The sequence below is a fragment of the Xyrauchen texanus genome, chromosome 45 (assembly GCF_025860055.1).
Source record: "Xyrauchen texanus isolate HMW12.3.18 chromosome 45, RBS_HiC_50CHRs, whole genome shotgun sequence".
Classification (NCBI taxonomy): Eukaryota; Metazoa; Chordata; class Actinopteri; order Cypriniformes; family Catostomidae; genus Xyrauchen; species Xyrauchen texanus.
In genome coordinates this window covers 5,077,055-5,091,046 of record NC_068320.1, presented here as the reverse complement: position 1 = coordinate 5,091,046, position 13,992 = coordinate 5,077,055, and the positions used below count along the sequence as shown (strand labels likewise).

The following is a 13,992-nucleotide window of genomic DNA, read 5'->3' as shown; positions in this document are numbered from 1 at the left end:
GCAGTAGCACCAGACTTCTAATGTGAGTTGCAGGCATTATTATTATTATTATTATTATTATTATTATTATTATGAGTAGTAGTAGGCCTATCATCATTACTAGGCTATTATTGTTGTTGTTATTATTATTATTATTATTATTATTATTATTATTATTATCATCATCATCAGTAGGCCTATTATCATTACTAGGCTATTGCTATAATTGGGAATTGGCACCAGACCTCTGATATTAATTTATGCTTTATTATTGTTATTATTACTAGGCCTAATAGTAGGCATTATCTGCATTTTTACAGAAGCTTGCTGGTAGGTGATGTTAATGTGAGACCTGAGCCTGCTTTGCCTTGCAAAGATCCTCAATTCTTGGCTCAATGTTTGATAAACATAGCCTCAAATCATCCTCGATTTGTGCACGATTCATGGTATTTCGTTTTGAGTGCAGTCATTTTTGAGAATCCTGCCTCACACAAATATGTCGACGAAAGGAAGGAGAATCTTCAAGGCGACGTCACAGAGTTCAGGGTATTCCTGCATCAATGCTGCCCAGAATGACGAAAGAGGGCAGGAGCTAAAGAGTTCCTTCAGTCTACTGTCACTCTTCAGCTCAATAAGCTGTTCCTGCATATCAATTGATAGCTCGTTTGCTGTGCACACAAGCGGATCTCGAACCCACGCAAAAGAGGGATAATCCTCTTTAAAGTACGTCGTAAATTGTTTTCTCATTGCTAACAGGTGCTCAGGCGCTGATTGAAATAGGGAGAAGAAATCGGTGTGGCGTGCCTGCATCAGTGAAAAAGTCTGCAAGGCTGGGGAACATGGCGCAGTTCCCTCGACTGATGCGGCCATGCCAGAGGTCTAGTTTTTGTGTGAAGGCGTGCACTTTGTCTGCAAGGAGCAAAATATGAGTTTCGTGACCTTGCAAAGACAGGTTGAAATCAAACAAATGAGCGCCGTTTTCTAGTCTATGAGCGTAGCACACACAAATAAACTAAATTGACATACTGCAGTTAAATTTCAAAATGTGGTGTTTTTATATTTATAATATTTGAATACAGTTCAGCAACATACATCACACGACCAAGACAGCTGACAATTGACCATCACTTAATTTACCATCACCTCACGATTGAAAATGTGACACTGATTTCATATGACAGTTCAACAAACAAGTTAATAATATTAAGTCACTTACATTTTAGATGAAATAATGACTGTTTTGGTCTATTTTAGCAGCGAAAATAGATCCGATGAATCCAAACAAAGATCACACCATAGCCATAGCGCATCTCACAGCAATACTCAATCGTGTTTTGAATGATTCAGTGTTGTGAACGAATCGGTTGAGTCAAAGATTCAATGACCCATTCACAAACATCTGTCTCATTCTTGATGAATCGGCCATTTGAACGAATCGTTTGAATGAACGACTCAATGACTCACTTAATGAAACCGCTTATCACCTGCATTTGCGCTCACAATCGACAAACTAATGAAATTTGTTCAAAACTTTTTTTTTTTAAATCAGTCCAAACACATTTTTATTTTTATGCAGGAGTTATGTATATACAAAACTATAACTTTTTAAGACAGTAGTTTAGTGATAAAAAAATGTGCCCCAAAATTTTTTTTTTTTCAGTTTTTTTTCCCTTCCATCGTAGCCTACTCGCGGCCCACCGGTTGAGAACCACTGGTCTACAGTATCTCACAAAATTGAGTACACTCCTCACATTTGTGTAAATATTTGATTATATCTTTTCATGTGACAACACTGAAGAAATGACACTTTGCTACAATGTAAAGTAGTGAGTGTACAGCTTGTATAACAGTGTAAATTTGCTGTCCCCTCAAAATAACTCAACACACAGCCATTAATGTCTAAACCGCTGGCAACAAAAGTGAGTACACCCCTAGGTGAAAATGTCCAAATTGGGCCCAATTAGCCATTTTCCCTCCCCGGTGTCATGTGTCTCAGGTGTGAATGGGGAGCACAATTTGGTGTTATCACTCTCACACTGGTGACTGGAAGTTCAACATGGCACCTCATGGCAAAGAACTCTCTGAGGATCTGAAAAAAGAATTGTTGCTCTACATAAAGATGGCCTAGGCTATAAGAAGATGCCCAAGACCCTGACACTGAGCTGCAGCACGGTGGCCAAGACCATACAGCGGTTTAACAGGACAGGTTCCACTCAGAACAGGCCTCACCATGGTCGACCAAAGTTGTTGAGTGCACGTGCTCAACGTCATATCCAGAGTTTGTCTTTGGGAAATAGATGTATGAGTGCTGCCAGCATTGCTGCAGAGGTTTAAGGGGTGGGGTCAGCCTGTCAGTGCTCAGACCATACGCCGCACACTGCATCAAATTGGTCTGCATGGATGTCGCCCCAGAAGGAAGCCTCTTCTAAAGATGATGCACAAGAAAGCCTGCAGTTTGCTGAAGACAAGCAGACTAAGGACATGGATTACTGGAACCATGTCCTGTGGTCTGATGAGACCAAGATAAACTTATTTGATTCAGATGGTGTCAAGCGTGTGGGGCGGAAACCAGGTGAGGAGTACAAAGACAAGTGTGTCTTGCCTACAGTCAAGCATGGTGGTGGGAGTGTCATGGTCTGGAGCTGCATGAGTGCTGCCAGCACTGGGGAGCTACAGTTCATTGTGGGAACCATGAATGCCAACATGTACTGTGACATACTGAAGCAGAGCATGATCCCCTCCCTTCAGAGACTGGGCCGCAGGGCAGTATTCCAGCATGATAACGACCCCAAACACACCTCCAAGACATCCTCTGCCCTGCTAAAGAAGCTGAGGGTGAAGGTGATGGACTGGCCAAGCATGTCTCCAGACCTAAACCCTATTGAGCATCTGTGGAGCATCCTCAAATGGAAGGTGGAGGAGCACAAGGTCTCTAACATACACCAGCTCCGTGATGTTGTCATGGAGGAGTGGAAGAGGACTCCAGTGGCAACCTGTGAAGCTCTGGTGAACTCCATGCCCAAGAGGATTAAAGCAAGTGCTGGAAAATAATGGTGGCCACACAAAATATTGACGCTTTGGGCCCAATTTGGACATTTTCACTTAAGGGGTGTACTCACTTTTGTTGCCAGCGGTTTAGACATTAATGGCTGTGTGTTGAGTTATTTTGAGGGGACAGCAAATTTACACTGTTATACAAGCTATACACTCACTACTTTACATTGTTGCAAAGTGTCAATTCTTCAGTGTTGTCACATGAAAAGATATAATCAAATATTTACACAAATGTGAGGGGTGTACTCACTTTTGTGAGATACTATATTAATGAAAATGTCCTTTAAATCAAGTCAATATTTCATCATGTAGGTCTGTTCCTAACACAAAACTATTGTATGACCTGGAATATAGCACCCAAGTCATATAGACTACGTTTATGGTACTTTTGCCATTTCTGGAGCTTGACAGCCCCTGGTCAAAATATGCATTTGTTGTAAGAAAAAGCACAGCATGAACATTCTGCTAAATTTTTCCTTTTGTGTTACACAGAAGAAAGAAAGCCCTACGGGTTTGGGACAACCTGAGAGAGTTAGTTCATGACGGCAGTTTTCATTTTTGGGTGAACAATCCTTTAATACATACAGCATCAAATACAACAGGCTTGTGATTTCTGACAGGACTGACAAGGTAAAGAACTCTCTCACACACACTTTCTACTCTTTTTGGGTTCCCTTGCTCTCATTCTTCCTCCTGCGGCAGGAGGACAGAGCTGCTCTTGTTTACAGCTTATATAAACTCACTCTGCAAAGAGACGCCACACACACACAGATAAGCAGGCAAGAGTTTGGAGATTCCATCATGCCTTGGCAATTAGTTTAAGTTATATTTCTAATGAGTTTAGATACCACATATGTAGGGCACTCAGCTCAGTTGCTGGATGGTGCCAAAATCTTAGTGAAAAAGTATCATTTTAACTGCTAATATAGTACTGGCAAACAACATACATGTCTTTCTAGCTATCTAAATGAGGACCTATCATAGACTTCTATCTATCTTTAAAAAAAAAATATATATATATATATATATATATATATATATATATATATATATATATATATATATATATATATATATAAATAATGCTAATTATAAGTACAGACTAACCCTAACCTTAAAAGAAAACTTTTTGCTTTTGAATAATATGAATAAGAAAAATATATATATTTTTATGACTCCTTTTTCTGAATGAGAATGTCCTCAGATGTCCCCAAAGGAAATTTTGTCACATTTAGCTATCACACACACAAAGGTTTCACTCCAAGTGCTTATGCCTGACTCCTATTAACCAATATAACACAGCAACCAACCCAATATTAATCACAGAAAGTGGCTGTTTGAAATTGAATATTTGCTTACGGTGTGAATTATATACCTTATACTGCCAACCAGTTTTAAAAAATGACCTTAGTTTGCTATTTTAATCCAACTCTGTGTTAAAAATGTCTTGATGTTAAAAATCTTGGTTCCAGAAATATTTTTCCCATTACTTTTTTCAATTGGGATTTCATTAAGTACTTCATACAAGCATTCAAAGCCATGAACCACCTCCGAGATGAATCGCAACATTACAAACTTCGATTGGTAGCAAAAAAGTATTTGAAAATTTGACAAAAAGACAAAGATACAAGACTGTGTTCTTAACGTCTTTTATGTGGGAATCAACTACAATCCCATTTGCATTGCAAATTACATAATCAAATGTAAAACAATGGACAAAATATAAAAATATTGATTTTAAGTTCCTAATTATTAATACCGAAACTATTTGTTTACATTTTATTACAAAATATTCAGCAATATACACTGGCGGCCAAATGTTTGGAATAATATACAGATTTTGCTCTTATGGAAAGAAATTGTCACTTTTATTCACCAAAGTGGCATTCAACTGATCAAAATGTTTAGTCTGGACATTAATAACATAAAAAATTACTATTACAATTTGAAAAAATTCAGAACTTCTTAAACTACTTCTCATCAAATAAATCCTCCACATGCAGCAATGACAGCTTTGCAGATCCTTGACATTCTAGCTGTTAGTTTGTCCAGTTACTTAGGTGACATTTCACCCCACACTTCCTGTAGCACTTGCCATAGACGTGTCTGTCTTGTCGGGCACTTCTCACGCACCTTACAGTCTAGCTGATCCCACAAAATCTCAATGGGGTTTAGGTCCATAACACTCTTACCAATTATCTGTTGTCCAATGACTGTTTCTTTGTCCACTCTAACCTTTTCGTTTTCTTTTTCAAAAGTGCCTTTTTCTATGCAATTCTTCCCATAAGGCCTGCACCCCTGTGTCTTCTCTTTACTGTTGTACATGAAACTGGTGTTGAGCAGGTAGAATTCAATGAAGCTGTCAGCTGAGGACATGTGAGGTGTCTATTTCTCAAACTAGACTCTGATGTATTTATCCTCTTGTTTAGTTGTACATCTGGCCTTCTACATTTCTTTCTGTCCTTGTTAGAGCCAGTTGTCCATTGTCTTGAAGACTGTAGTGTACACCTTTGTATGAAATCTTTTTAAGCATTCTTTAGCCTTTATTCCTCAAAACAATGAATGACTGACGAGTTTCTAGAGAAAGAGGTTTCTTCTTTTATATTTTTTACCTAATATTGACCTGAAGACATGCCAGTCTATTGCATACCGTGGCAACTCAAACACAAACACAAACACAATGTATTTAATTTAACGAACCAAATAGCTTTCAACTGTGTTTGATATAATGGCAAGTGATTTTCTAGAACCAAATTTGCAATTTAGCACGATTACTCAAGGATAAGGTGTTGTAGTGATGGCTGCTGGAAATGGGGCCTGTCTAGATTTAATAAAAAATTTCTTTTTTTAAATATTAATGGTGCTGTTTTTTTACATCATTAATGTCCTGATTATACTTTGTGATCAGTTGAATGCCACTTTGGTGAATTAGTTTGAGAGTGACGGTAGATTGTCTCGATTGCGTTATTCACAGTGCGTCCTTTGCAGAGATATGCTGTGGATTTTCCCCCATCGGGATCATGGATAGTGTTTTAATTCACCAGGAAATCAACTTTTGAACACGATATCAAAAATTTAAGTAGAAATAACCGAGCTCATGTCAGGTCTTTCTTAAAAGATTTATAAGTTACCAATTACCCTACAGACATTTTTTTATGGATTTTTTAATGGACAGAACAAGACTGTTGAACTCAATGTTAATTTTTACACCGTTTTTGTCATAGTATTACTCTATTGATTAAAATGTCCTTTAAAGTAAGCCAATACTTCGTCATGTCTAATTAAAATGGCATATCATTTTAATCATTTAGTTAACAAAAACAACATTTTAGTTGATGAAAATGTGCAAAATGACAAAAACATTTGTTAAACTGTAACAGATCAAACTTTAATCAAGTATTCAAACGTTTAGAAAAATTAACATTATTAATTTAAACGTAACATAATAGATTGTGATTAATGTCATGTATAGGATGCATTTGATGAGGCATTTAACCTATTTGTAAAGAGGTAAATTTCGTAGGTGTTCAGCCTGTTCACACAGCTCAAGCATGTAAATACCTAACATACTGTATTATTGGATTATATGCAGAAATTATTTCTAGATGTTTCTTATTCTGTTTGTACATAGTGTATTATAATAATACTGTAGGATATTAACAATTTCAAATATAGCCAGTTTCATCCCTTTGATAGATCCACATTTAAGGACCACTGAACTCTGATTTAGGCCAAGTCCACACTGATACTTTATCATTTGAAAACACAACGTTTTGGCAAGGGATGTCCTGATACCGATTCTTGTATCGGAATCGGGTGCGATACAATGCTAAAATACAATTGCACTCGTGCTTGTAAAAATGCTCCAATACCAAAAACCGATACCATCTGACATATGAATGTCATTCCATAAACCTTTGGTGCACAAATTAAAATCACTTCATGTCCTAGTGAGATCTAACAGCAAAAGCTGGGATTTAACAAGATAAATATTTAGCTTGCATATGCAGCGCTTTAAATGTAAGTGCTTGTGAATATGCGGAGCCAGTGTTGTGCTAAAATAAACACACAAAGTGCTCATACCTTTTAGAGATCCTTAACTCATACACGGAAAAAACACCATCATGATAAACACATGCACTCTCTGTTTGTAGCAGATGACAACAGACTAATTCACTTTGAAGCGCGAGGCACATACAGACTACATACAGTGGATATAAAAAGTCTACACACCCCTGTTAAAATGCCAGGTTTATGTGATGTAAAATAATGAGACAAAGATAAATCATGTCAGAACTTTTTCCACTTTTAATGTGACCAATAATGTGAACAATTCAATTGAAAAACAAACTGAAATCTTCGTGGGCGAAAAATTAAAATGAAAAACCTTAAAAACCTTACACTTATGCAACCTGGTTGCATAAGTGTGCACACCCTCTTATAACTGGGAATGTGGTTGTGTTCAGAATTAACCAATCACATTCAAACTCATGTTAAATAGAAGTCATTACACACCTGCCATCATTTAAAGTGACTCTGATTAATCACAAATAAAGATCAGCTGTTCTAGTTAGATTTTCCTGACATATTCTTAGTTGTATCTCAGAGCAAAAGCCATAGATATACCATGGAACACAGTCATCATCAAGTGGAGAAAATATGACACAACAGAGACATTACCAAGAACTGGACGTCCCTCCAAAATTGATGAAAAGACGAGAAGAAACTGGTCAGGGAGGCTTCCAAGAGGCCTACAGCAACTTTAAAGGAACTGCAGGAATTTCTGGCAAGTACTAGCTGTGTGCTACATGTGACAACAATCTCCCGAATTCTTCATATGAATGGGCTATGGGGTAGGGTGGCAAGACGGAAGCCTTTTCTTACAAAGAAAAACATCCAAGCCCAGCTGAAGTCTCCCAAAAGCACGTGGGAAAATGTGTTATGGTCTGATGAAACCATAACTTTTTGGCCATAATTCCAAAAGGTATGTTTGGAGCAAAAACAACACTGCACATCACCCAAAGAACACCATACCCACAATGAAGCATGGTGGTGGCAGCATCATGCTTTGGGGCTGGGTTTTTTTTCAGCTGGATCCAGGACCTTAGTCAGGGTGGAGGGAATTATGAACAGTTCCAAATACCAGGCAATTTTGGCACAAAACCTTCAGGCGTCCGTTAGAAAGCTGAAGATGAAGAGGAACTTCACATTTCAGCATGACAACAACCCAAAGCACACATCCAAATCCACAAAAGCATGGCTTCATTAAGATTAACGTTTTGAAATGGCCCAACCAGAGACCAGACCTGAATCCAATTGAACATCTGTGGGGTGATCTGAAGAGGGCTGTGCACAGGAGATGTCCTCGCAATCTGACAGATTTGGAGCACTTTTGCAAAGAAGAGTGGGCAAATATTGCCACGTCAAGATGTACCATGCTAATAGACTCCTACCCAAAAAGACTGAGTGCTGTAATAAAATCAAAAGGTGCTTCAACTACGTATTAGTTTAAGGGTGTGCACACTTATGCAACCAGGTTATTGAGAGTTTTTTTATTTTTCCCCCTCAAAGATTTCAGTTTGTTTTTCAATTGAATTGTTCACGTCATAGGTCATATTAAAGGTGGAAAAGTTCTGACATGATTTATCTTTGTCTCATTCTTTTACATCACAAGAACCTGGCATTTTAACAGGGGTGTGTAGACTTTTTATATACACTGTATTTATTTAATTAAATAGCAGCCTTTTGCGGTTTAATAATCAAATTTAGTCACACACCTTCATAACGTCAGAACTCCTTGGTCACAACAACAAAGGCTTAAAAATAAAAGCTCTGCCAAAATAAAAGCTCAATTTATTTAAGGGAAAAAAGACAAAAATTGATCACTACTGTATAGTTAAGTAATATTCACTGTAATACAACAAATAATAATACTAATTATAAATAAATAGTAATTGTATAATATTTAAGCAATATCTCACATCTGTGATGCTGTTATGCAGCACTTTATTTGACAAATATATATAACTCCAATGCTGTATTTTGGTATTGAAAGGTTCTCTATAACTCGCAAAAACAATGCAATTATCATGTTGAAAATAAATTGTTATACTGTCATTTAATTAAAGTTTAAAAAAATAATTTGAATAAAGTTAAGGAATTCAATGATATCTGGATATTCCTAGTTTTAAGCTTACGTTCATACTGAGACAGCATTTTTGTAAAGCGACAATTGAGCTTTTTGAAAACCCTCCCCAAGTGCACCAAGTTGAAAACGCTGTCTTCGCATTGTAGTGTTGACAGAGATATTCGAAGTCACTTGACGCAGTCATGTGATCCATTCAACCCTAAACAAGATGGTGGCCAATGTTGTAGCAGTGTTGTTGTATCTGTTATCCACTTTGTACAACCTTCACATTGCATTCCTTCAAAACTGCATTTCAGATGTACATGGAATGATGTAGGCCATGCTTCTTCCTTTTTTAAAAAATTAAAAATTTTTTTGTACGTTTCAGTGTGGATTAACTATTAACTGAAAACGTTTAAAAACAGCAGTGCTGACGTAAACGTAAAAGCCATTTTCAAATTATTCAGATGAACGTGGATGTACCCAAAAACCTGTATTTATGAATTCATCATGTGAGGTAAACCCCTTAAATCACAATAGCAATACTTTACATATTGGATTTGATCTCTTAGTAAAGTCGAATATTTATTGGCACAAACTGCTGACAACTCATTCAAAACAAATGACCACAAACTTGATACAAAGTCCTGTGCATCTGGAAACCAACTGCAGATTCAGTATAATGCTGTTACTTTTCATCAGCATTGTGACTTTATCACTGATAAACTAATGTGAGTGAGGTTTACATAGTAAGTCATCCTCACAAAGGTAAGATTATGTATTTAATACATCTAAAGCTGAGGTTAGTAAGCAATTCCATCAAAGTACTAAGGAATATGGACTTGAGCAACCCTAAGAATGATCAATACAAATAGAACGCTTGCCTTGTCAAACACTACTAATTATGCAATGATGGTTTTAATAGATGTAGTACCTATGTTAGGAAATACTGTTGCTATACATGCATGCATCTTAAAATAAATGTCTGTGACACTTTACAGTCGGCAGTTGGTATTTTAGCATTCAGAATAAGATGAATCATATTTTACTGCTATGACAGGATTTTTATTGCTACTTAGTTGGAAATGTTGTAATGACAAAGCATGACCATGAGCCAGAAGTTCAGAGTTTAAAATTCAGAGAATGAAAAAGTGTGTGGGAGAAACCAAGAGCGAGAGAGAGACTCGAGAGAGAAAGGTTATTTTCCAATGGCTCAGCTCTCTTCTCTTCAGACATTTCCTGCTCTGGCCACTGAAAATAACCCACAGGAAAATGGCCCAACCTGGACTCAAAAAGTGGACTGTAACCCTCCCTGATTCAGCACTCACAAATACACACACTAACATTACACACAGACCAAGCTACATTAACATTTCATTTTAAAAATGTGTTTTGCTCAGCAGGTTTTAAACAGTTTGTGTGGATGTTTGATCCCACACAACAGCCAATTTGAGTATTGTCACTTGGTAAAAGTTTTATAACAATGTGGTAGCAAATCAGATCAGCTGATAATGATAAACAGACACAAAACTAGCAGAGCCTCATTTACAAAAATTGCAGAATGCTATATGCAGACAAATCACAATGGATTCGGCAATAGGTGGAATTTTGCTGCTGAAATCAGTTCATTCCGAAATTCTAAATCACTGCCCCAGGCAGCTGAAGCAGGTAGTGTTGTTGAGCATATGTGCACACGTGAGCTTCCACTTCCATGTGAAAAGCCCACAGACAGGCTTCAAAAGCTAGATGTATTTTTAGTTGTATAAGATGCAATACATTTAACAGGAATGCATATTTTATGAACTCTACCTCCATATACGTACATGTATGTATGTGTGTGTATTAGGATTGTCGAGTTAACGCATTACTCCAGTGCGATTAATTGTATTCAAAATAACACATTAAAAAAATGAAAGCATTAAATTGCAATGCCCCCGGACCATAATGAGGAAGATTCCTGAGAAATGCAAGCTTGCAGTACCACTTGTTTACTCCAGAGGGCAGTAAGTGAAACTTCAGCTGTATGGCTACGCGCAGCTTATACAGTGAAGAAAACAACCCTTCAGCAGCAGAACAACACAGACATGCCTTACGTTCTTGCATTGAAAACACTTTGAGTCAATTATGTTCAATAATATGGTAGTCAACAATACATTGTGTGTATATATATATATATATATATATATATATATATATATATATATATATATATATATATATATATATATATATATCACACACACACACACACACACACACCAATCAGCCACAACATTAAAACCACCTGCCTAATATTGTGCAAGACCCCCTTGTGCCACCAAAACAGCACCAACCCTCATCTCAGAATAGCATTCCGAGATGCTATTCTTCTCACCACAATTGTAAAGAGTTACCGTACACTTTGTCAGTTCGAACCAGTCTGGCCATTCTCTGTTTACCTCTCTCATATACAGGGCAATATTTTTTTAGCACCACTCAGAGTAAATTCTAGAGATTGTTGTGTGTGAAAATCCAAGGAGATCAGCAGTTACAGAAATACTCAAACCAACCCATCTGGCACAAACAATCATCCATGTGATTATCTAATCAACCAATCATGTGGCAGCAGTGCATAAAATCATGCAGATATGGGTCAGAAGCTTCGAATAATGTTCACATCAACCATCAGAATGGGTAAAAAATGTGATCTCATTGATTTGGACCGTGGCATGACAGTCGGTGCCAGATGGGCTGGTTTAAGTATTTCTGTATCTGCTGATCTCCTGGGATTTTCCCACACAATAGTCTTTAAAATTTACTCAGAATGTTGCCAAAAATCTAAAAAACATCCAGTAAGTGGGAATTCTGTCAATGGAAATGCCTTGTTGATGAGAGAGGGCAACTGGTTTGAACTGACAAAGTCCATTGTAACTCAGATAACCACTCTGTACAATTGTGGTGAGAAGAATAGTATCTCAGAAGATATGCAGGTTGATGTTGTTTTGGTGGCACGAGGGGGACCTACAAAATATTAGGCAGGTGGTTTTAATGTTGTGGCTGATCAGTGTATACATATATATATATATATATATATATATAGGAAAATGAGTAAAGCATTGATTAGATAATACAATACATGGTTTTACACTCACCTAAAGGATTATTAGGAACACCATACTAATACTGTGTTTGACCCCCTTTCGCCTTCAGAACTGCCTTAATTCCGTGGCATTGATTCAACAAGGTGCTGAAAGCATTCTTTAGAAATGTTGGCCCATATTGATAGGATAGCATCTTGCAGTTGATGGAGAATTGTGGGATGCACATCCAGGGCACGAAGCTCCCGTTCCACCACATCCCAAAGATGCTCTATTGGGTTGAGATCTGGTGACTGTGGGGGCCATTTTAGTACAGTGAACTCATTGTCATGTTCAAGAAACCAATTTGAAATAATTCGAGCTTTGTGACATGGTGCATTATCCTGCTGGAAGTAGCCATCAGAGGATGGGTACATGGTGGCCATAAAGGGATGGACATGGTCAGAAACAATGCTCAGGTAGGCCGTGGCATTTAAACGATGCCCAATTGGCACTAAGGGGCCTAAAATGTGCCAAGAAAACATCCCCCACACCATTACACCACCATCACCAGCCTGCACAGTGGTAACAAGGCATGATGGATCCATGTTCTCATTCTGTTTACGCCAAATTCTGACTCTACCATCTGAATGTCTCAACAGAAATCGAGACTCATCAGACCAGGCAACATTTTTCCAGTCTTCAACTGTCCAATTTTGGTGAGCTCTTGCAAATTGTAGCCTCTTTTTCCTATTTGTAGTGGAGATGAGTGGTACCCGGTGGGGTCTTCTGCTGTTGTAGCCCATCCGCCTCAAGGTTGTGCGTGTTGTGGCTTCACAAATGCTTTGCTGCATACCTCGGTTGTAATGAGTGGTTATTTCAGGCAAAGTTGCTCTTCTATCAGCTTGAATCAGTCGGCCCATTCTCCTCTGACCTCTAGCATCAACAAGGCATTTTCACCCACAGGACTGCCGCATACTGGATGTTTTTCCCTTTTCACACCATTCTTTGTAAACCCTAGAAATGGTTGTGTGTGAAAATCCCAGTAACTGAGCAGATTAAGAAATACTCAGACAAGCCCGTCTGGCACCAACAACCATGCCACGCTCTAAATTGCTTAAATCACCTTTCTTTCCCATTCTGACATTCAGTTTGGAGTTCAGGAGATTGTCTTGACCAGGACCACACCCCTAAGTGCATTGAAGCAACTGCCATGTGATTGGTTGATTAGATAATTGCATTAATGAGAAATTGAACAGGTGTTCCTAATAATCCTTTAGGTGAGTGTATATGTCAACTTATTGTTTGTTTTATTACCATATAATTTAATAAAAGCATAAAGTCAACAGCAGTTTGCTGCGGAGTTCATCAATTTGTCCCTGTCTTACAGAATGTGTTTATAAACAGCACATTCTTATGACGAGGTGTCAAGTTAAAGTAGTTGAGAAAATGAAATTGCATCTCTATATCCCTGTATTCTGTTGTGCTTCATCCAGTTGACTACAATGCATTCTGTGTAAGTGGCTCTCATTTCATGGCTGCACTGCTTGTTAGGTTTGTTGAAGTGCACTGACTGCCCACCTGCTGATATGGCTCCTAAAAACACAAAGTTACATGTACTTCAAGCTTGGATTGCTCTGGCGGTAGGAAAATACATACTTTTATTTCGTAATTTTTGTAAGGGCCAGCAGGCATGATTATTTGCATTTTAATTTTATATAATTAATTGCACTTAATTAACGCACCCTAGTTTTAAATGATATATCACAAGACAGC

General features: G+C 37.7%; 1 protein-coding gene across 2 annotated transcripts in view; it reads right to left on the bottom strand.

The window, feature by feature from the left end:
* LOC127637756 (FYVE, RhoGEF and PH domain-containing protein 6-like) overlaps window positions 1–13,992 on the bottom strand; it is a 45,527-nt gene that overhangs the window by 26,923 nt on the left and 4,612 nt on the right. The gene's annotated exons all lie outside the window — the stretch shown is intronic.